At 35.3% G+C, this 25996-nt stretch overlaps 1 pseudogene; it reads right to left on the bottom strand.

Moving 5' to 3' along the window:
• Positions 1-7702: 7702 nt before the first annotated feature.
• Positions 7703-25996, bottom strand: part of LOC122749286 — a 62099-nt pseudogene continuing 43805 nt past the window's right edge.

Genomic DNA, 25996 nt, shown 5'->3' with positions numbered 1-25996 from the left:
CAGTGTGTAAGGACAGCCTCTGTTCCAGATGTATAAAAAAGCTTCCACATACAGCTTGTGAAAAGGTGTTCCTGATTAAAGCAGGCTCCTGGAGGAGGACTTCAGGAAGAACCCAACCAGGCTGGAACTCTAGGCTAGACTGGAGCTGAAGCTTCTGATTTAAGGCGACCACAATTTAGATTTTAAACATCACAATGTGCTAGGCGTTTTCCAAACCTTGAGAATAACTTCCTCAAAGGCTCTGATGGAGACAGTCTGGGGTTCTGAACCTGCGGCCCTTGGAAATTACAATGTTTCCAGCCCTATGCTCTCAGTTTCATCCTTGAAAGAAGTGTTGTGGAGATGCAGCCTGGCAACTGCTTGTGCTGGTGCTAGAGCCACAGCTACCTGTGTGCCTGGCACATAGTTGATTGATACTGGCTAATCTGGTTGGGATCTGAGATATCTCAATCAAGCAAACAATAAACACTCATTCAGCACCTAATATGTGCCACAAGAATTGTACTAAGTGCTTGGGATACAAAAAGAGGTAAAAGGCACTCCTTGCCCTTAAGAAACTTATATTTCTTCTGAACCTCTCTTTTTATAGCAAAAGGAAGTGAGATTTTGGTATAAGAAGTGATATATTTAAGGTAATCTAATCAGTAACTAGAACAGCAGAGACAAAAACGTCATACAATCAAAAAAATGTGAGAGCTAGAAGGGACTTCAGAGGCCATCTTGTTCACCTGTTGTCCAAAGAAGAGTGCTTTCTACAATATCCTTATCACATGCTTATCTAGGCTTCCCTGAAAGGAGTACTCAGGACTCTTGAGGCAGCATGAGCCATTCTCAGATTGCTTTATTTCCTAGGAAGTTGTTCTTTGTAACTCGATTTGAACTCAGGTCTTCCTAACTCCAGGTCCAGTACTCTATTCCTTGAGCTACCTGCTGCCTCGATTATATATAAATTCTATTACTTATAAAATTCATTCAACTTACTGAAGATCATAATTATGCTGCCTACCTTTCTATTTTCACATTCCTTAAAGTGATTACATGGCTTGAGCATGATACTTTCTACCACCACGATCATCATCCTCTAAACACATTTCACCATGTTGATGCTCTTCCTAAAATATTACAATATGAATAGCAAACACTACTTCTAATGTTTTAATATATCCAACATTCAGAATTCAACTAAGACAGTCCTAGGTATTAACCCTTGATTCATGCATCCTAAGATTTGGTAACTTTTCATTCGGGCTTGTAGACACTGTTGACTAAAGTTGAATTTGCTGTCCAATAAACCCTCCATATCAATTTTTTAAAATCACATTAATTGTTTTCTAGCTAGATTTTTTTTTCCTATCTAGTCCTGGCATTTTTCACTTGACAATATTCAAGAATTCTTTTAAAAATGTTGTTGTTTTTCAGTAATTCCAGTTGTGTCCTATTCTTTGTGAGCTCATTTGCATTTATCTGGAAAAGATATTAGAGAGGTTTGCCCTTTTCTTCAAATGTGGAAACTGAGGCAAACAGGGGAAAAGTGATTTGCCTATGGTCACACAGCCAGTAAGTGTCTGTGACTGGATTTTAATGCAGGTCTTCCTGACTCTAGCAATGAAGGTCTAGTGAGTTCTTTGTATATGATACAAGTCTAAAAATGCTTAATCTTTATTCATTCAACATGATTCCGCAATACTCCTTAATTATTTTTTTCTTTCAAGTAGTATTTTTCATTATAAAAAACATATAGCAAAGATTTCACTCTTAAACTTTTGTTTAAAATATGTTGTCACAAGTAGATTTTTTAAATTGTTAAGTAATATATTCTAATTAAAGAAAAACAACAAGGATAATTTCAAAAACTGGAATATACATTTTCACAAATCTATGAAGTGGTATAGTGCATAAACACATTAAATACATTAACAATGAATTACGCATTTGGGCAACATATGTGGATCATATAGCTCACTCCTTTAATGTCTTTACTATATTTACTTTGAATATATCTAGTACATGATCCCCATCCTACCCCCAAAGAATGTAATCTCTGTATGGGTGACAAGGGCTGATTCAAAATGATGACCAATTGATTCGTACCCCAACCCTTCCAGTTCACTTGTTGACAATCTAGAATATAAGGATAGGTATCAGATCTTAAAGCATCTTAAAGAAATATTTTTATATGTAAAGATCTTGAAGGAAATACAAAGAAATATTTTCACTTTTTAAAGATATTGTTCAAACAATGTAATTATACATCAGCTAATCATATATGACTAAAAGATTGTCCATCATATGCTAGTGGTCTTTATCCAAAGACAATGTTGAGAAGTATTCACTAAAGAAGAGGAAAGACAAAACTACAAAATAATTTCAAAGGTAATTGTTCCTTGCATTTAACTGGAAGATGGGAAGAGATTCTTCTTTTTCCCCCCTAACTCATGTCATGGCAGCTTACAGTAGAGTTATTATCCCTAAAAGATGAAGCCCATGTTATGGAAGTCCTTGTAACTGTTACATTTACAAATTTTGAAAGGATTTATTAAACTACAGTCAAACTAGACAAGAACTTTCTTAAAGCCTCAATTTGATTCACCACATATTATCATAAGCACTCACAAACAATGGCACTGGTAAATCAATTTCTTTAATGTACAGTTTCCTCTCATGACTAGCCATGGTAAATTAAATCATATTACCACAGAATAGTAGAGTTGTAAGAGACGATAGTAGAAGTCACCTAGTCTAATTTATTAATTTTACAGGTTAGGAAATTGAGGCTTTCAGAGTTTGAACAGCTTTCCTAATTAATAATAGAACTGAGATGAATACATGAATCTTCTGCTCCAAATGCAGAAAATACACCATCTGCTTTACCTTGAGTCAGTCAACTGATATATGTGCTGGATCTAAGTGTAATAATCAAATTGACCTAAGTTTAAATTATTGATTACTCCCTCCTTCACTCCCTTATAAGCTCTGTTCCTCAGTATCTAGACTTCTCCTCCACATTCCATTAATTTTCTCACTTTGGAAGATACCTCTTCCCTGTCACTCTGGTGAATTTCTCCCTCACTTTAATTTTGAGAAAGTGGTCAGGTTAGCCCTGATAACTACAAATTTACTGAGAACTGAGTGATCCCCACCTACTCTCCATTCTAGGCCAATGAATTGCCTGGAGCTACCCAATCTTTGTTAATTCCAGATTCTTGACAAAATTATGGATCTCCCCCAAGAAAACTATCCCCTCCCAATGATGCCCACCTTACTCCTTGAACTTCATGTTATTATGCAAAAGGTTCTACCTACATTAAGTAGTTTCTATTTAGAGTTAAATAGTTTCTATACTTAACTCAGGAGCAGTTTGTCAAAGGTTCATTTACATTAAGTAGCTGTAAGTAACTCTGAAGTAGTCTTTTGGTTCCCTTTTGTTCTGTTACCCCATAAAAACCCTATCCTTGGTTCCCATCTGTGTATTCCTAGCTTCTTGCTTTGCAATACCATGAGCTATAGTTCTTCAGCGCAGGTCTTATTTTCTCCTATATTGATTGTTTCCTTAATTTCCAGATTAACAGCCCCTTGCTCATTCTTTCTTGTTTACTTTTCCTAAACCTGGCATGTGTACTATGCAACACATCCCTTTCCATACTTTTCAGTTCATTTTTATTTGTTTCCTTTCCCCCATTAGAGGGGTAAGGGTTTTAGATAGGGGTTCTTAGGATTTCCTCTTTAAAAAATTATACCTTCTTGCACACAAATCCAATTAGGATAAAATAATAGTTTATTTAGGGTGCTAGGGAAAGGAAATCAAGAGAGAAATCCTTGGACTTCTCATGGGAAGAAGACATGGCACAGAGGCCTGTCTCTGAGATACATATCTCCCCAAGCAGGAGAGAGAAATCCTTTTATAGAGGGCTGAAGGGGGGTGGGAGGGGTCATCTGACTGTGGAAAGTCCCCTTATTGGGGGAGGAACATCCCCCACTGGTGGCAGCTGAGGGAAGTTGGATGAGGGGCAGCTCCTGATCTCTCAAGCCATCTCTGTCCTCCTCATGCCACAAAGGCAGAAGCCATCCCTAATCTTATCTCCCTGAGGGGTGGGGGAGACTGGAATGAAGGATGGGGGTCCTGGAGCTAGCTCAGTCTGGATTCCTTGCCACATATCTCTTTAGGTATGTCTTTGGTTTACTTTCTCAAGGAGAAGTTTCTTTGATTTACCCCAGAGAACTTCTGGGTTATGCTAGGCTCATAATAGTAAGCTCTTTGAGGTCAGAAATGTGCCTTTCTTTTTGCTTGCATTTTTATTCTCAGAACTTCACACAGGGTCTGTCACATAGTAAACTTTTTATAAGAACATGTTTACTTGATCATAGAATATTATCTCTTGGCAGTAACTCAGGGATCTTCTGTTCCAAGAGTATTTTGTAGATTGTGAAACTGAATCCCAAACAAAGTAAATGTAGTCACTAAGGTCACACTGACTTCAAGTCTCATGTGGTTTTGGTAATTGTCATTTACATGAAATGGAAGACGATAATAGTGATTTCTGTAAATGAAGATAAAATCAGTGTGAAAAGGAAAAGTGACAGAAATTAATTATGAGGAAAGGTAGGGAATAACATATGCAAAAGTAATTTATGTAAATGTACTTATTAGCCTTAATTTGGTCTAAGTATTTATACAATTCCTTTCTTTTAATTACTTACCAAACTCCTTCTCACACATTCAAACCCAGACCTTTTATAAATCTATCCTATGATTGAGAGGATGGATTATGGTTGTTGAGTTTCTATATAGGGAATTTTTTAAGACATTGATAAAAAATTAACAGTAGTGGCTTTAGAGAAAAAAAAATCCTGCTTGCATCTACTTAAGATATTTGAGTCCTGAAATGAACCCTGGATGTTATGTAGTATAAGCATTCATTTTCTACATGAGAAAAGTGAGTATTGGGAGGTTAAATATCCTGTACAGGGCCACATGTTAAACAAGGTATGTGTTATGATTCCAAGTCCAGCATTCTTTCTATTGTCCCTAATACACTCTCTATAGTGAGATGATAAAATTGAGAAGATACATAGTTATTTAATGCACAATGACTTATATATCTAGCCTGATTTACAAGCCTAAAATTGAAGGCAAGAGTTGATATAAATCTTCAAAGGAAAACATACTGAAATTTTACACAGAAATTGACAAATTCCCCTCCTTTACTAGATCACCCAATGGAGAATTTTTCTCCTACACAGCTTTGGTGTTGTGCCAGGAAAAATGTTTAATTTCTCATAAAGATAGATATATTTTGTGTTGGAGAAGGGAAAAAAAATCCACATATCTTATTGGCATCAGGAAATGCCCAATATATTTTTTTGCAATATGATAGTCAAAGATACGATTTAGATAACTCAGACAAAAAATTCAATATTCTATGAAGTTATTTTATGATTTTAATACTTATCCTCTGTGAAGCCTCTTTCAACCACTCCAGCCTGAAGTCTGAAAGGATCTTGCTCTTCAAAACTCTTGGAGAATTTCTTTATTTTTTGCTTTGTTTTGTTTGTTATTTGCAGAGCAATGAGGGTCACACAGCTAGTAAGTATCAAGTGTCTGAGGCTGGATTTAAATTCAGGTCCCCCTGAATCCAGGGCTGGTGCTTTATCCACTGCACCGCCTAGCTGCCCCCTCGAAGCATTTCTTATTGACCTTAAATTTGTCATGTCTCATAAGGTATAATGCCCTGAATTGTTCTAACCCTCCATATGTAAATTTGCTATTTTTCCAACTTGATTTCACTCTCATGGGATCTCAGACTTGGAAGAGAACTCAGAGGTCATCTAGCTCAGCCTTTACTTGAACTAGAATCTATTCTACAATGCACACTAATGATTATCAAATCTATTTTTGAAGACTTTAAATTTAATTAATTTAAGTATTTCTTGAGATAAGCCATTCCAATTTTGTATTGCTTTAATTGTTTAAGACTTTTTCCACCCTTAAATTGATATGGGATAGAATTTGGGGTCAAATTGATCATGAGTCGTCCCAAAAGAATTAGAAGACTCAGTGACTCAGTTTCCCAAGTTTTATTTAAATATTGTAAATGACCACAGGGAGAGAACCAGAGTAGTGGAAAGATATCTCTAAAATAAGGAAAGGAAAGACAGTAATATGTATAGTATAAATAAATTGATTTATCAGTCTCATTATAATATTCTCCACCTTGGCCCTAGAGCGTTTTTCTTATGGAGTTCATTGATGGATGGTTCAATTTCTTTTTCTAAAATGGGCTTATTTAAGGATTTTATTTCCTCTTCTGTTAATCTGGGAAGTTTATATTTCTATTAATATGCATCCATTTCATTTAGATTGTCAAATTTGAGCAAAAAACTCCTAATTATTGTTTTAATTTCCCTTTCAGTGGTGGAGAATTCACTCCTTTCGTTTTTTTGTTTTTGTTTTTTTGGAAGGGCAATGGGGGTTAAGTGACTTGCCCAAGGTCACACAGCTAGCAAATGTCAAGTATCTGAGGCCAGATTTGAACTCAGGTACTCCTAAATCCAGGGCCGGTACTTTATCCACTGCGACACCTAGGCGCACCCCCCCCCTCTTTTTTGTGTGTGTTTTTGTTTTTTTTTTGTTTTTTTGCCCTTTCCTTTTTGATACTGGTAATTTGACTTTCTTTTTAATTTTTTAAAATCAAATTTAACAAACTTTTGTTTGTTTTATTGATTTTTTCATAAAACCAGCTCTTAATTTCATTTATCGATTCTATAGTTTTGTTACTTTCAATTTTTTTTAATCTTTACTTTGATTTTCAGGATTTCTAATTTAGTTTTTAATTAGGGATTTTTTTTCTTTTTCTAGCAATTTAAGTTTCATGCCCAATTCATTGATCTCCTGTTTCTCTTTTTTATTCATGCAAGCATTTAGAGATATGAAATTTCTGCTAAGAACTGCCTTGACTGCATCCCCTAGATTTTGGTATGTTGTCTCATTATTGTCATTCTCTTGGATGGGGGTATTGATTGTTTCTTTCATTTGTTGTTTGACCCAATCATTCTTTAGGATAAGATTATTTAGTTTCCAATTAATTTTCAGTCTATCTTTCCATGGCTCTTTATTACATGTAATTTTTATTGTATCATGATCTGAGAAAGATGCATTAACTATTTCTGCCATTCTACATTTGACTGTTAGGTTTTTGTGCCCTAATACATGGTCAATTTTTTAGTATGTGCCATGTACCACTGAGAAAAAGGTATATTCTTTTCTATCCACAACCAATTTTCTCCAGAAATCTACCATATCTAACTTTTCTAAAAGTTTTATTCATCTCTTTAACTTCTTTCTTATTTAATTTGTGATTAGATTTATCTATTTCTGAATGGGGAAGTTTCAGATCCCCCACTAGTATAGTATTACTGTCTAATTCCTCTTGTAACTCATTTAACTTCTCTAAGAATTTGGATGCTATACCACTTGGTGCAAATATTTTTCTTAATGATATCACTTAATTATATATGATACCTTTCTGCAAGATGTAGTTTCCATCCTCATCTCTTTTAATTAGATCTATTTATGCTTTTCCTTTGTCTGAGGTAAGGATTTCTACCCCTGCTTTTTAAACATCAGCTGAAACATAATATATTCTGCTTCAACCTTTTACCTTTACTCTGTGTGTATTTCTCTGCTTCAAATGTGTTTCTTTTTTTATGTATGTTCACAAGCAGTACACAGATGTCAAACAGCCCTCTTGTTCTCACTGATGTCCTTCTTGGGCTTGTGCTTGAACTTGGCACTGAAATGGTTGACTATGCAGTTGCCAAAGTCCTCCCAACCGAAGTGAGGGTCCCTAGCTGTGGACTTGACCTCAAAGATGCCATCTTCAATGGTAAGAATGGAGACATCAAAAGTACCACTTTCAAGGCCAAGGTTCAATACATTTCTCTAGGCATCAACCTTTTTGTTTAAGCCATAAGAAATAGCAGCAACAGCTGGCTCATTGATGATTCTGAGTACATTTAGACCATTGATTGTTCCAGCATCTTTGGTGGCCTGATGTTGGAAATTGTTGAAATAGGCTGGTACTGTGACCACAGCATTTGTCTTCCAAGGTAAGCTTCTGTAATTTCTTTCATCTTAGTTAAGACCATAAAAGATACTTCTTCTGGATAGAAACTTTTTGTCTCCCCTTTGTATTCTACTTGGACGTTAGGCCTGCTTACATCATTTACCACCATGAAAGGCCAATGCTTCATGTCTGACTGTACAACTGAATCATCAAATCTTCAAACAATCAGATATTTGGCATCAAAACTGTGTTGGTGGGGTTCATTGAAACTTGATTCTTTGCAGCATCACCAACTAAACATTCTGTGTCAGCGAAGGCCACGTAACTTAGGGTTGTCCCGTTTCCTTGGTAATTAGCAATGATCTCCACTTCCCCATGTTGGAATACTCTCAGACAGGAGCAAGTGGTGCTGAAATTAATGCCTATTGGGGGTTCCTTCAACGTGGTTACTGGGGAGGGGTCATAGCTGAATGCTTTGCAGGAAAGAGGGCTGTTGCTGCACTGAGTAGAACCTCAAAATGTGTTTCTTGTAAACAACATATGGTAGGCCTCTGTTTTTTAATCCAATGTGCTATTCGTTTCTATTTTATGGAAGAGTTCATCCAATTCACATTCATAGTTATGATTACTGTCTATTTCCCTCCATCATATTTTGTACCTTGGTACTTTTTTTTTCTTCTTTTACCCTATTCTTCCTCACCAATATTTTGCTTAGGATTCCTGCTTCTCCAAATCTGCCCTCCTTTTTATGAGCCCCCTTCCATTTCTTTCCCCTTTCCTAACCTGCTTTTGCCCTCCATTTTGTCAGTACCACCCTTTCCCCTTAACCCTTTTACTTTCTTAAAAATCAAGCAGTGGGGCAGAGCCAAGATAGCAGAGGAAAGTCAGTGACTTCCCAGCGCTCCGTCCCAGAACCCTCCAAATACCTTCAAATAAACCCATAAGAAAATTTCTGGAGCAGCAGAACCCACAAAATGATGGGGTGAGATAATTTTCCACCCAAATACAGTGTAGAAGGTCAGCAGGAAAGATCTGTTGTACCAGGGTGAGAGGGAAGCTCAGCCTCATGCTGTGCAGCACAGCTACAGTCCCAGGCAGTCCAGAAGCAGGTGCTGCTTCTGGAAATCAGCTGACAATGAGGGGGTCAAGCAGTTGGCCAGGGAGAGATTATGGGGCTCTCCGCTGGTGCTGAGGTGGGGCTCTGTTTTTTTGTCTGAGTTAGGATCCAGACTTTATTCTTGAGTGGCATCCCAGTGCGGGAGAGGCACAGGCAAGACAACTTGCAGTGACAATGGAACAGGATTCTCTTCTGGGTCAAAAGGTAAGCAGGTCTGTGATTGCTTACAGACCAGAGCATAGGCCATGAAAGTGGGGAACATGCCTCTCCTGAAATCGTACCACATGGGATTCCCTGAAATTTGGGACAATGTACCATGGAAGTAGTGCCCCACCTTAGGAAGGAGTTAAAAGTAAAAAAATAGGCTTGTGATATTAGCAAATTTAAAAAGAGGCTGATCCTAGAGAGTTTCTTTTTTAACAAGAAAGATCAAAATACACCCTCAGAGGAATATAACAAAGTCTAAGCTCCCAATAAAATTATGAATTGGTCTTAGGCCACAGAAGTGCTCATAAAGAACTTTGAAGATAAGGTAAGAGAGATAGAGGAAAAAATGGAAAGAGAAATGAGAGTGATACAGGAGTTTCAGGGACAAAAAAACAGTTAACAGCTTAAAAAGCCAAATTGGTCACATGGAAAAGGAGGTGCAAAAGCTCTCTGAAGAATATAATTGCTTAAAAATGAGGATTGAACAATAGAAGCTAATGACTTCATGAGAAATTAAGACATAAGAAAGCAAAACCAAAAGAATGAAAAATTAGAGGGCAATGTGAAATATCTCCTTTGAAAAACAGCTGACTTAGAAAATAGTTCCATGAAAAAAATATTTTAAATTGTTGGACTACCTGAAAGCCGTGATCAAAAAAGAGCTTAGACATCATCTTCCAAGAAATTGTCAGGGAATTTTGCCCTGATAGTCTAGAAACAGAAGGTAAAATAGAAATTGAAAAAATCTGCCAATCATTTCCTGAAAGAGATACCAAAATAAAAACTTCCAGGAATATTATAGGCAAATTCCAGAATCCCCAGGTCAAGGAGAAAATATTGCAGGCAACCAAAAATTAACAATTCAAGTATGGTGAAGGCACAATAAAGATAACCCAAGATCTAGAAGCTTTTCCACTAAAGGATCAGAGGGCTTGGGATATAATATTCCAGGAAGGCAAAGGAACTGGGATTACAACCAAGAACTACCTACCCAGCAAAACTATGTATAAACTTTCAGGGGAAAAATAGGAATTCAGTGAAAGAGAGGACTTACAAGAATTTGTGATGAAAAGACCTGACTGAGATCAAGAGAAAATTTGACTTTGAAATATAAGACCCTAGAGAAACATAAAAAGGTAAACAGGAAAAATAAATCATGAGATATATTAAATGGTTAAACTGTTTACATTCCAATATAAGAAAATGATACTTTTAACTCATAGGACCTTTCTCATTATTAGGACAGCTGAATGGAGTATATTTAGGTACAGAGCACAGGTTTAATTTGAATATGAAGGGATGATATATTTAAAAAAATAAAATTAAGTGGTGAGTGGAATGTACTGGGAGAAAGGGAAAGGAAGAGGTGGGATGGGGTAAAAATATCTCACATAAAGGAATCAAGAAAAAGCTTATGCAGTGGAGGGGAAGATGGTGAGGGTTCTGGGGGGTGAGTGAGCATTACTCTTGTTAGAATTGGCTCAAAGAGGGCATAACATACCCACTCAATAGGGTATAGTCATCTATCTTACCCTGCAGGAAAGTAGGAGGGGAAGTGGCTAAGAGGGGAGGCATGAAAGAAGGCAGATTGAGGGAAGGGGCAATTAGAAGCAAAATACTTTTGAGGAGGTGAAGGGTGAAAAAAGATATAAACTAGAATATGTGGAGGGAAAAGGATACAAGGATACAAGGAAACAAAGAAATAGTAACTTTTAAAAAAATGAAGCAGAGGCAAGAGCAATGTAAGATGATGATGAGGAGGAGGAGGATCAAAATGATGATGATAATGATAAAATATGCTACTTACTTTGCTAGGCTATTGTGAAGAAAATTAGTGGTCAGATTTAAGGTACTATATAAATGTTATCTATTTTTGTTGTTGCAATGATCAACATAATGTGTTTATTTTAAGGAAATCTCTCTTTAGCATACTATACAAATAAAGTATACAATAAACAAAAGTGATGAACAGGATGTTATCAGACAAACCTAGAAAGTCTTACATGAGCTGATGAAAAGTGAAATACAATGTATACAAAATGACAACAATATAGTAAGTTGATCTGCTGTGAATGACTTAGTTATTTTCAGCACTACAATGATCCAAGAAAATTCTGAAGGACTTAGGATAAATGCAGTCATCTGCAGAGAAAGAACTAATGGTATCTGGATACAGATTGAAGCAGAATTTCTTTGTTCGTTCCTTTTTCTAAAGTTTTTATTTTTTTGTCTGTTTTCTTTCACAGCCTGACTAATGTGGAAATATTTTTCTTTTTCCTTTTTCCTTTTTTTTTCTTTGATTTTTGGTGGGGCAATGAGGGTTAAGTGACTTGGCCACATTCACACAGCTAATAAGTCTCAAGTGTCTGAGGCTGGATTTGAATTCAGGTCTTCCTGAATCCACAGCTGGTGCTTTATCCACTGTGCCACCTAGCAACATCCATGGAAATGTTTTGCATTACTACATATGTATAACTTATATTTAATTGCTTGAGTTCTCAAGGGGCTGTGTGGGGAGGGAGGGAGGAAGAGAATTTGGAACATAAAGTTTTAAAAATCAATGTTAAGGGGCAGCTAGGTGGTGCAGTGGATAGAGCACCTGCCCTGGAGTCAGGAGGACCTGAGTTAAAATCTGGCTTCAGACACTTAACACTTACTAGCTGTGTGATCCTGGGCAAGTCACTTAACCCCAATTGCCCTACACACACACAAACGCACAAACACAAGAAGTTTATTCCAGGGGCAGCTATGTGGTGCAGTAGATAAACCACTGGCCCTAGATTCAGGAGGACCTGAATTCAAATCCAGCCTTAGACACTTAACACTTACTAGCTGTGTGACCCTGGGCAAGTCACTTAACCCTTGTTGCCCTGCAAAAAAAAATCATTGTTAAAATTTGTTTTTACATGTAATTTGGGAAAATCAAATTCTATATAAGAAAATAAAAGAAAGAAGAAAGATACAAAAGAGTGAGGTGGGAGGCTAGGTGGGGCAGTGTATAAAGCACTGGCCTTGGATTCAGCAGTATCTGAGTTTAAATCCAGCCTCAGACACTTGACACTTACTAGCTGTGTGACCTTGGGCAAGTCATTTAACCCTCATTGCCCTACAAAAAAAAAAAGAGTGAGGTAAGTTTCTTTATCCAAATATGTGTATATGTTATTCCCTCTTTAAACGAAATCTGATTAAATTAATTTTGAAACAATGCTCATTCCTCCCTTCTTTCCCTGTATTGTAATTGGCTTTTTGTGCCTCTTCATATGATGTAATTTCACCCCATTCTATCCCCCCTCCAATCTCCTCCCCCTATTCTCCTTTTATTCTGCCCCTTAAGTTTCTTTATATCATCGCATTAAAGTCCATTTAGTAACCATGCTCTAATAGATTTACTGATCTAATGAGTTGAAAGTATTAACTTCCCTCATAGGGATATAAACAGTTTAAACTTATTGAATAACTTTTTTCCCTGTTTACTTTTTATTCTTCTCTTGAGTCTTGTATTTGAAGATCAAATTTTCTGCTCAGTTCTGGTCTTTTCTTCAGGAAACCTTGGAAGTCTCCTATTTCATTGAATGTCCATCTTTTTCCCTGAAAGATAATGAACAGTGTTGCTTGGTAGTTGATTCTTGGTTGGAATCCTAACGCCTATTCAGGAAATTATCAATGGCTTCTTTTTTTGTTTTTTTTTTGTTTTGTTTTTGTGGGGCAATGAGGGTTGCGTGACTTGCCCAGGGTCACACAGCTAGTAAGTGTCAAGTGTCCAAGTCTGGATTTTAACAGTTTCTCCTCAATCCAGGGCCAGTGCTTTATCCACTCTGACACCTACCTGCCCCCAATGACTTCTTTTAATGACTATTTTATCCTCTGATTCTACAACATCAGGACAGTTCTCCTTGATAATTTCCTGGAATATGGTGTCTAGACTCTTTTCCTGATCATGGTTTTCAGCTAGTCCAAAATTTTAAAAATTATCTCTCTTGTATCTATTTTCCAGATCAGTTGTCCTTCCAATGAGGCATTTCACATTTTCTTCTATTTTTTTTTTATTCTTTTGATTGTGTTTGACTGATTCCTGGTGTCTCATGGAGTTATTAGCTTCTATCTGCCCAATTTGAGTTTTGATGTCATTATTTTATTTAGTAAGTTTTTTCACCTCCTTTTCCATTTGACCAATTTTTTTCCCCATATGGCCACTTGTATTTTTTAAGGAATTGTTTTCTTCAGTCAATTTTTCTGTTTCCTTTTCCAAGATATTGATTCTTTTTTCCTATTTTCTTTTGTAACTTTTGTTTCTCTCATTTATTTACTCATTTTTGCTTCTACCTCTTTCATTTGATTTAAAAAAATATATTTTTGAGGTCTTCCAGGAAGGCTTTCTGATCTTGAGACCAATTCATGTTCCACTTTGAAGCTTTATATGTAGGAATTTTGAGGGTATTGTCTTTATCTGAATTTGTCTTTTGGTCTTCCCTGTCAACACAGAAGCTTTCAGTTGTAAAGACCCTTTTCTGTTTTTTACACATATGGTGGTTCATATATTTTTAAAAGAACCTTTAAAGTTGAGTTCTCCTTCTGAGACATAGGGGCCACTGTTATAAACTACTTGTTCTAGTGGATAGGTGCTGGGTCACTGGAGTTCTACACTGGTGCCTCTGTGGCTTGTGGATTCCTCACAGTCCTAACCTTTGACCTGTGCTGGGATGGATTGCCAAAGGCACACCTGTTTTGAGTGTGGTTCTCTAGCTGACAGTTTGTCCTCTCAGCTGGTGCTGGTGTATATCACAACTGGCCTGCTGTGCCACCAGCCTGCGGAGGCATGACCAAGGGGATTCAGATGCTGTGTGGTGGCCAAGAGCCTCTTGTTGACTTTTCTCAACCCCTTCTGCACTATGCTGCACTGAACTGTTCTGTGCTCCCCATTTGCCCAAGTAAGACTGACCTTTCTTGAAGTCTTCTAAATTATCTCAAGTTGGAAAATTGTGTCTCTCTGTGTTTTTGTAGTTTTTGTTATTTCAGAATCCATTCAAAGGCTTGATTTAATGTTGTTTTTGAGGGAAACTCGGGAGAGCTCAGGAAACTTCCTTGATTCTCTCTGCCATCTAGTCTCTCCTGAAAGCTTTGTATAAAACCTCCTTTCCCCAGTGAAGATGCTTTGGGCAGATTTCTTCCATTTTAAAGTCTGCTGGACCAGCCAAATGATGATTTTTTGCTTCACTTTCATCTTTCCTAACTGCTACTTATCAACTACAACTGAGAAAGAAACTTAGGTAACTACCAGACCTTGGGTCCTTTGTTCCACCACAAATCATTGAGCTCAATATTAGCATTTACTGATAAAATCGTGTAAATATAATAATTTATGTCTAGACACATGCCTTTTCCAGTTTTGATTGTTTGATTTTGAGTATAACAATGTGAGAGAGAGACACAAAAACAGAGACAGAGAAATCCCAGGTTTTCTCCTTTCTTAAATGTTTTACACAAGTGCAAGAACCCAAATAGAGTATTACTAGGCAAGGAAGGAAAAAAATAATTCACTAGAATGATTCAGAGGCACAAAATTGCCTTATCTTAAATTCTAAGTTACCTATTCTTCCCAAGCACATGGCAATAAGTCACTAATGTGAATTAATTGGATAGAGGTCCTTTGTGGTTGCTGGATAAAATAGAAGCCAGCTAAAATCTATCTCACTTTAAAGGTCATTGATACATTTTTAAAAAACTGAGATCCATTACTTTCTATTTCTGAAAACATAGAAGAAATTTGAAAGTACTGAAAACTTTAATTTATGTTTATATAATTTCAAAGGTTTTGTTTTAAAGCAAACAAATAAGAAAAAACTGAAACAAATTAGCAAATTAAAACTTAAAATGAAAATGATTTATATCTTGTTTAGAAAAATGAATAGGAAATGTTTATCAAAAAAGAATAATTTTATTTCTTCTAGTCTGTCCACTCTATATATTTATAAAACTTTATCATCGATGTTTAATGAATGTAATCAAAATATGTACTGTTCTTTTAAATTTGCTTACTCTACTACCTCAAACTCTCGCATATTTTTGTATCTTATTAGCAATTAAAATGCACTGTTATATTTTTAATCAGCCATTCCCCTAGCCACTGAATATAAAAAATATTCATTTTTAATTTTTTTTTTTTTAGTGAGGCAATTGGGGTTAAGTGACTTGCCCAGGGTCACACAGCTCATAAGTGTTATGTGTCTGAGGCCGCATTTGAACTCAGGTACTCCTGACTCCAGGGCTGGTGCTCTATCCACTGCGCCACCCATCTGCCCCCCAAAATATTCATTTTAAAATGATAAATCAATTGGCTCTAAGTATATTTAGATTTGTAGCCCCCCCCACCTTTTAAAAAATACCATTAAGATGTAATTCCAATAACTATGGTTTCTAGCTTCAAGTGTAAGTATTAATACTCATTGTACTTGAACAGATTATTCTCTAATAGGTTTTCAATCATCTATAATTCTACTACCGATATAATAGTCCTTCTACTTCTTTAAAACTTCTGAATTTTGTATTTTAGCTATTTTTGTCAATTTGGTAGGTAAACAGTGGTATGTCAAAGGTGTCAAAGAGTGAAGTCTAAGGAGGTATTTCAGGCCCTTTTTTTGATTATTAGAGACTTTGAATTTGTTTGTATTCTGGGTTAATATCCAAAGATTTGTTAGGCTATAATGGATTCAGTATATGACACTTCTATAAAAACATTGCCTCTCAGTTGTGTATGTGTGTATGTATACACACATACATATACACACAAAGACATACATAAACACATATATTCATATATACACATACATACACACAAACACAAATATATACATGCATGCACATATGCATATATATACACATATGTGTATATATGTGTGTGCACCCATGCAATATTTGTATGGGTACAGGTATAGGCATAATTATATATGCACAATACATGAATGTATACATATATGTGTCTGAATACAGGTATGCATTTATGTGCATCTATATTAAATACAATATATTTATCTGTATATATGATGCATATATTTATCAATTGCATTTATCCTGCAGTTATATGTATGCGGTTGAAATAATCCCTCTCACAAAGTATATTGTTCCCCTTAATAAGGAGTTTTATAAAATATAATTTTGGCAGCAACATTTGAAAGAATGAAATTTATAGGCAGAATTTCTTATTACTTAAATACTTAGTTTTTACTCATTGCTATTTAACATTCTCTTCCATCTTTCTCTAAGTCTGAAGCCTTCAGAATTATAACTCTGAAGATGAAGCTCTTCAATTGCACATGAAGCTTTATTCTGCTGGTTTGGTTATTCCTATTACTTCAAGGCAAAAGTATCATTGTGGACTGAGAAACCCAACATATTATAAAAGAAAGCTTTGGTCATGCTAATATAAAGGATGGAACAAGACATTTGTTTTATCACTTAAAGGATTTTATTAACAAATATCTCAAAATATTAACTAAAATAATGGCTGGCAGACCAGGAGAAAGGAAGCACAAATTTAAATATTAATATGTTTGATTAATTTTAAACTCCTTGATATTGAAATTAAAAGTTTAACATAAACATCTTTGATATTAAAATGAATGAATTGTATGCATATACATATATTTATTTTATTTATCATATATTTATGGCATACATATAAATACATGCACAGACCTGTGTATCTTTGTGTGTTGTAGATGTTTTTAAAAACAATTATGAAAGTTTTTACATATTGATAAGGGCATTAGCCATGGGCACTAATTGGGCAAGAGAGCAAGTGGACATAATTTTAACTCTTATTAGTGTGTCTTTTTTCAGAGAGTCACTCATCTCTAATATAACAAGTATCAGACCTTTAAGTCAGTACAGTAGAAAACCTATTGTATTTAGAATTTTTAAAAAGTGTCAGTTAAAATGACATATGTTGTATGCTACTGGAACCAGATTGTGAGAGCCTATTGTTAAATTTTTAGTGTGAATTATTACTTCATGGAAAAAGTCACATGCTACAAATCGGAGATAAATTTATTGTTTAATTTGTTGTCTGGACTTAAGAAATTAATGGGGAAAAGGTCAACAATGCAGGTAAAACTTAAAAGTGTGTCTTGCATTAACACTTTTTGGAGACCTAGGTAATAAACATTTACCAGCACATTCCCTTTTAATTTTTTTTTTAAGTGAGGCAATTGGGGTTAAGTGACTTGGCCAGGGTCACACAGCTAGTAAGTGTTAAGTGTCTGAGGCCAGATTTGAACTCAGGTACTCCTGACTCCAGGGCTGGTGCTCTATCCACTGTGCCACCTAGCTGCCCCCTAGCACATTCCCTTTTAAAACCCTGACCCATTGCATATGTGACATTGGTAGATTTATATTGCTTTTTGAATCTGCTTCTTTATTTTATCAAGAATTTGAAGTAGAAGCTCTCCTTTTTCTTTTCTGTAAATACAGGATTCTAGTAACAATTATCTGATATAAGGAAAACAGTTTTCTTTTTCTGGGGCAATCAAATGAGTATTAGATAATGGAGGAAGCAACAATAAATAATGCTTAAGGTCTCAGCCCTCCTGGGTTTAATTGTACAGTTTTCAACTTGACAGTGTGATAATTCCCTTTCTCCCAGTGTTATAAGGGCCAAGCTGTGAGCAACCATGTGAGGAGGGGACAGGAAAGAGTATCAAGCCAAAGTAAGGAGGGAGGGGAAAGAAGAAAAGCAAAGGAAAAGGGAGAGAGAGAGGAAAGAAGGCAAAGAGATAGTAAAGGAGGGAAGGGGGGAGGGTAGGAAAGTGAGTGAAGTCTAAGGAGGTATTTCAGGTCCTTAGTCCTTCCCTAACATTCTTTTGGATACAAAACCTACATATTTACTACAGAGGAGAATTGAACTTCTATTCCTAACACTCAAGTATCATTTTACCATGAAGATTCTTTTAGAATTCCCATAAAGATTTGTTTACATTGAAGTTCATATTATCAATGATTTTTAGTAAACATCCTCTGCTATCAAACATCTTAGATCTGATGGAAATATTAGTCCAGATACTCTGCTCCAACCACCTTATTTAATAAATGAGGAAACTAAAATCCAGAAAAATTAAGTGTATTATCTATGTTAAGGAACATAAGTAATAAGAGACCCTGACAGGATTTGTACTAAGTTACTGTCCTCCCATGGTGGGGGAGAGGGAGGTGAATCATACTCAATGTTTTCTAATTTTTGGTTAAGTAGTATCAGCTTGATTGTTCCCTTCTATGTCCTTAGGTTTAATAAAAATATATTTGACATTTAAAATCATGGAGGGGAGTCAACTCTCACTTGTCTAATCGTGAATGAGACAAAGCTGAATTCTGAACCTGCATAATCAATTTTCAGAGGATTTTTTAATGTGAATTCACCTACCACCTACCTTCAATCCCTATCCTGGAAAGGAGGCTTCATATATAATTAAAGAAATACTTCACCTCATAGAAACCTCTAAATAAATAGAATACTAAGATAAGTGGGCTATTTCCTAATTAGATTGTCTCAGTTTTGTGGAGATGTAGGAAAACTAAGTGTTGAAGATTTAATCTTCAAGCCAAGGTCAGTTGGAAGGAAGGGAACAAAAGGAAACCCAACAAAACATCCACATGGCAAAGTTTTTAAAACTCTCAAAGAATCTTTTTCTTCTTTTCCTCAGCTCAGTCTTAACATGGCTTATACCCCTGGCGAAAGCTGGACAAAGGTAAGGCCAAATAAGATGATGTACTCCAAATGAAAGGAAGAGTTGTTCTGGCATATGCCAGCGAATGATGGTCAACTTCTTGCTAGGTTTCTTTTATTACAAGGTGGCATAGCATGATAAAAAGAAAACTAGATTAGAAGGCATTATGCTGAGGTTTTACTGCCAGTTTTGCTATCTTATTAGCTATGACCTTTATCAAGTTGCCCACATGGCTATAGCTTTCTAATCTTTAAAATAAAGGTATAAGACAATGTAGTCTCTAATATCACTTAGAGCTCCAAATATATTATCTTGTGTTTCAGATGCCATGCTGTCTGCCGAAGAGGTTTCTTGTACGAATGCAGTACTCTTGTTTGCTGTTTCCCAGTGACAAAATCCTATTCTATCTCTACCCCTAATGATATGATCTTAGGTAAGTCCCATTTCATTCTTGGGTTCATTTTCTTTATGATTAATATGAAGAACTTGGATTAGGTGTCCTCTGAGGTCATTAATGCCTCTTCATTTTTAAACCTAAATATTATTGTTAACTAGATGAGATTTCGGGACCCTTCCAGATTTATATCAATAATATGATGATTGTACAATTAGGGAAAATACAATTTACATGACCATATACACAGGTATATAGGTATGTGTATTTGTGTATGAGAGAGTGACAGAAAGGGGGAGTAAAGGAGAAAGAGTGTGGGGGGAGAGGGAGAGGGAAGGGGGAAGAGAGAGAGGAAAGTATTTTATTTACATTTTTTGGTGGGGCAATGAGGATTAAGTGACTTGCCCAGAGTCACACAGCTAGTAAGTGTCAAGTGTTTGAGCCTGGATTTGAAGTTAGGTCCTCCTGACTGGGCTGGTGCTTTATCCACTGTGCCACCTAGTTGACCCCTTACTTACTTTTAAATGCTGTAAAATGTGAGTCATATCACTTATTTTTTATTTGTTTGTTTTTTTTTTAATTTTTGCAGGGCAATGAGGGTTAAGTGACTTGCCCAGGGTCACACAGCTAGTTAAGTGTCATGTGTCTGAGGCTGGATTTGAACTCCGGTACTCCTGAATCCAAGGCCTGTGTTTTATCCACTACGCCACCTAGCTGCCCCCCATATCACTTATTTTTATAGAAAATATGGATTGTACCTATGACTCAGTAGGTATAGGGAATACCCACACAAGGAAACAATTTCTGCTAACATCTCCCCTGTATCTTCCTTAGTGAGTTTCCTAGAGTATTAGGAGGTTAAATGAAAGTACTATGCAATATTTAAAGTGTTATACATGTGAGGGTTTTCTTGCCATAGAACCAAACTCTATTCTCTTTTTTTTCCCCATCATTTTGTATGGGAAACTTCCTCCATGAATCTCAATGTTTCTGACCTCAAAGCAATAACATATAGCTAAGGGCAACATTGGAATTCATCTAGATGATCCTTTGTTACTTTCCCTGATATGTTAATGGAAACTGGACCCTCATTAGCCAGTCTTCCATTGCATACTCATTTCACAAAACCATCAACTATTCTGCATGTATATTATATGCAACCATTTATATGGTATTTTCCTGATTAGAATGTATACCATTTCTGGGTAAGGTCTGTTTCCCCTCTCCTTTTTTGTATTTTCTGAAGTTTAGTGTTACACTTCATACCTGGAAAGTGCTTAAGAAATGCTGATTGACAGACTGAATTTTTCAGAGATCTACAGAATAAGCATAGTACCTGTCACTTAAAAAATACTTTAATCACTACTAAATACTTCTCATACATTATGTTGTTTAAGCCTCATAACAACCTTGTAAGGTACTTACTGCCAGTATTATTATCTCCATTTTGTAGACCAGCTCATTTAGGCATACAGAGGTAAGTGACTTGTCCACTGTTTCATAACGAGTAAATATGAGTCAGATTCGAATTCAGATCTATAGACTCCATATCCAGCATCTTATTCTATATTAATAAAGCACTGAAGTCAAGGGCTACGAGAAAAACTGCCTTTGGTACAATAATTGTTGTACATGGGATGTTGTTCTTTCACATTAGTAACAAAAACAATACATCTATAGATATGTGAATAATCTTAGATATAGTCCTTCAAATTTTCAATACCCCCCCAAATGCACTTTTAATATGTTTTCAGTTTTAGTCAGCAAGAAAGAGCATTTAAATGGCTCAGTTTTAATAGGAATTAGTTAATTGTTATAAGATAGAATAGACCAGAAGAAGTCTAATTTCTAGTTGAAACAACAAATTGTTTAAATCATTAGTCTAATTACTGAAAAACTATGAAACAAAGTCAGCAAGACAATAGAGAGCCAAGGAATCAAGATATGCCAATTAAACTCGTAAAGTATTGATCTCACAGGTACCTTACCCTTTCCAAGGGATAAGCTCTATTCAGAAGACATAGACATCTAATCCATGATATGCATTCTAATGTTATTGATGATGTGAAACAGTTATTCAATAAGGCATTCATACCAGCCAGGATTAGTTCAGAGACTTTTCACCTTAGCATTTACTATTATTTTCTTCCTTCCCAACGCCATTATCTTCCTTATCACATTTTCTATGGGAACTGCTGCCACTTAATTTTGGAGAATATGGTTGTGTCCTGTGGTGATTCTACGTACCATGGAAAGAAGAGAATGGGCTTCCCATTTATGGCATCTTTTCCATCCCCAGGCTCACTTATATTCACTCAATTCCTTTATTTCTTATCTGCCTACAAGATTCTATTTACTTAAGTGAGACCTAGGCTCATTTAATCCTTAGATAATTTTCTTTATTACTCTACAGAATAAACTACTAAAAGTAAACAACTTTTTTTTTTAAGTCTCCTAAAATTCCTCTAACATACTAGTTACCATTAGCCAGCCACCTTCTGTGACATAGCACAGTGTTTCCTTCCTTTCTTTTTTATTCACCTTATACTTTATACCTGGAATATTTTTTCTGAACATCTCTTCTCTGAAGCAACATTTTTAGGATAGGCTTAAATGCCACTTTCTCCAGAAAATCTATCCTGATCCTTATGTTCTTTCTCTATTTAGTGTGTTTTTTCCCCTTGTGAACCTGATTCATATTTCACATGTATTTATTTAGTTCAATGAAAGTTGAACGAGTTGCTTATTAAAGATCCATTAAAACTGATTAGGTAAGTTTTATGAACAAGGCACTGTGTTGTTCCCATGTTAGAACAAAATAGATATAGTTCTTGCTCTCTGGGAGTTTACAGGTAATTGTGCATGTCTTTTCTTGTAGGTTACAGGCTTCATAAGAGTAGGTATACATCATATTTAACTTTCTATCTCCTCTAAATCTTGGCTTATGCCTTTGCTCACATGAGACTCACAATATTTTAATGGATTAATGAATTCAGAAGTGAATAAAACAATTTTCATCAATGATTATTAAAGTATTAGAGACTATGAAAGCAGAGCCCTCTTTAATTTGTTAATCAGCTTCACATACTAGAAGAAAACAGTGCTCACATATCTTTTCTTAGATATTTCTACTCATATAATCTCATTGAATGTTATTCATTTCTCAACTGAAACTTACCTTCCCAATATTTCTGTACTAAATATGCTGTGATTAACAATATGGGGTAGATATCACACGTTTTATTTCAACTTGACACAGGAAGAAATGGTGGTTCAGTGACTATAAATGAATTGGATAAAATCAAACAAGATGCAAGTAGCAGTATTCTAGGTCCAAAGACAGTATTTATTCCACTTTACAGAGCTAGAAAATGAAGATGAACTCATGATATTTGCATGTAGCTTTAACAAAGTCTGATTAGAATGTAAAAACTTAGACTTCACTTTTATCCAGTCATCTGACAATACATATCTATATATCTACAAATTCATTTGTATTTCAGATATTTTAGGTAAATTTTATTTTAAACACAAATGAGATCATAGAGCTAGAAAGGACATCAGAGTTCATCAAGTTGAACCTTGTCATTTTCCAGTTGAGGAAATTGAGGTCCAGCAAAATTAAGTGACTCTTTCAAGGAAATGAAGGTATTAAGTAGAAGATGTGGAATTTGAATGCAGATCCTCTAATTAGACATTTCTCTTTCTGCTCCAACAAGAGAAAATGATGTTAAAGTTAATGGGGAAGGGAATGAAACCAGGAGCATGCTGGGAAAAGTGATGAATGATTGGCTTTCTGAAATATAAATGTACTCATGACCCGCTGTTAAGTTTAATCAGAATTATTAATATTTTCTCCATCATATTTTTAAGTACAGTCACAATAATAAATCAAGCCCTGATTTGTACCATTTTCTAATTTCTGAGGTGTAAATGGTTACACTCAAAATCTACCTATAGACTTTTGTGAGCTGCATTCAGTATAACTATGACTTATATATTCAATGATTAGCTATTAGCAGGGCATGATTTACATGTGGCCTGCAATTCAGAAAATAGCCAATGAGTTTACACTACTGTATAAATTGAAATGTTGATCCATGTAGCTTGTGTTGTGATTATACATGTATAAAGCTTTGTATGGACAAATCTATGGCCCAGAAAGGTGGAAAAATTTTACTTGTTGTAATAAAAACTGTGAAGAGGTGGGATTTAAAGTCTTTAAAACTACTCATGTACTTGAGAAAAATAATTTGAATGAGAATCTCTCCCCTTTAGCTATTTATAAATTAACTTGACATTTTCCCTCTTATAATTGTTTTTTTTCCCCTTTTGAAATCCTGTTGCCACATGCTTACTCAAGAGACTCTCCCTTTGTCTTTTAATGATGTTATTTAATAACAAAGTTGATTCAAGCATAAAACTCCAATAATTTCGGTTGATGGAAATATTAACTGTTGAATTAGTCACTCAACAGCTTCTGTACAACTATTGTATGTAAAGTAGAGCACTAGGGACTACATAAATGGTAAGCCCACTCATCATAACCAATAAACAATTTGAATTATTTAAAATTTGAACTCTAAGTCCTATTTCCCAATATTACTAAAACTCACTTCCATGCTTAAAAAGGAATGTAGGTGTTAATTTAAATAAGTTCAATAGAAATATTTTTATGTATTTTTATTCAGTAATCAAAGGGGTTTGTAATTTTTAACTTCTCTAAATCTCTGTTTATTTCCCTTTCTAATTCAGTATTATATATTTGGTCCATGGTATTAATTTATTATTTTTATAGCAAGTATTTTCTCAATGAACTATTTAAAAAGTTACCAATATCAGTAAGTCCTTAGTCTATAGAAAATTCTCTGGTTATTATTAGGTTTTTTTTTTGTAATTTTGTCATCTCTTTTGAGGTAAGAATGGGACATATTTAGTTGAAATATTGATGATTTGAATAAAACTTGATTTTTATGTGATTTTTGTGGATATTTGTTTCCTAATCTATAAAATGAGAGGGGAGTAAACAAATGATCTTTAGTGCTCCTTTTAGCAATAAGTTGTATGGTCATATGACCTTATTTCTATGAAGTTGTTTCTATATGTGCATCTCAGAAGAATGCAGAAGCCCCATTATAGAAACACATTTCTAGGGATCTCCTCCCCTCAATCTGCAACTTGGGAAAGGGAAGGGAAGGGAATGATGGTCTACTATTTACCAGATGCTGTGCTAAGCATTTTGCAAATGTTATATAATTTGATACTCACAACTACCCTGTAAGGTAGGTGATATTATCCCAATATTATAGTTAAGGGAAGGAACTGAGGCACACAGTGATTAAATAACTTGCCCACAAAACTAGTAGTTGAATGAGACTTAATTTGAACATAGGTCTTTCTAACTCTAGGTCAATTGCTCTTGCCCACTCTCTTACTGAGCTACCTCCAAAACATGCAGTTCAAAGATGCAAAAGTTCAGATGGTTAGTGAATTGATGGTATAATCAAAATGGTCTCTTCATAATGACCCCTGAAAGTCTGCCTTGTCCTGTCACATGAGACAACAAATATTAGGTTTAAAACCTAGTACTGACAAATTCTAGTTGTATAACTTGTGCAAGGTGCTCAATATCTCAGTGCCACAGGAAAATTACTATGTTACAGATATTCTTCCAGAGAGAGGCTTTCTCAGAAGTTCCTTACTCCAATAAAGTCATAAAATCTAAACTTAAGTAGACAGACACATTAGGTAAAGTTGTTATTGATTAAAAATAAGATCCCAGGGCAGATAGAATATATTTCCTATGATTCCTGAAGACAAACGATTCAGAAGTAGTGGTTGTGGGTAGCTAATGAGCTGATCTGATGTTAAAGCAGGTAACTACCATTTTACTCATGTTTCCTAGGACTAGTTTGAGAGGAAAGCCCCTTACCAGACAGTAGAGAATGAAGGTTTTGAAGAAGAGAATGTCACTGCCTTGAAGGAGTAGTAGTGTAACTCACAGAGAGGGGAAGAGGTAAAAGTGCCCCATAGTCCTATTTCCCTGGACACCAGTTCAGTGTTAGATATATTTCAAGTATGTACAGTACCATCACTGTTGCTTCTCTCTGTAATTTCTGATTGTCACCCTTTAAATGCTTAGTCTTTGAGAATTGTAATAGCTGAATTTTTCATCAACTGGCAGCCAACTGGGGGAATGAGTGAATGAATAAAGCTTAGATTAATCCTCAGAAAATTAATACCAGAGGCCATAGTTGTATTTAAGACTTGAGTATATGTTGGGTTATATTAGAGCCAGTATGATCCTGCTCAAAGAGCCCATTTTTAAAAGTCCACTGTGAGTTTTTACACTTCAGAAATCCATGACATTACAAATTAAAGTTTAATTTATTGTTTCATTGTTTGTCTAAACTTAACAAAGTGTTATTAATGTAAATTGAACTTAAAATATCCTGAATATATATATATATATATATATATATATATATATATATGTACT

Source organism: Dromiciops gliroides, chromosome 1 (assembly GCF_019393635.1).
Source record: "Dromiciops gliroides isolate mDroGli1 chromosome 1, mDroGli1.pri, whole genome shotgun sequence".
Classification (NCBI taxonomy): Eukaryota; Metazoa; Chordata; class Mammalia; order Microbiotheria; family Microbiotheriidae; genus Dromiciops; species Dromiciops gliroides.
The sequence above is the reverse complement of the archived record's forward strand: the minus strand, read 5'-3'. Positions and strand labels throughout refer to the sequence as shown.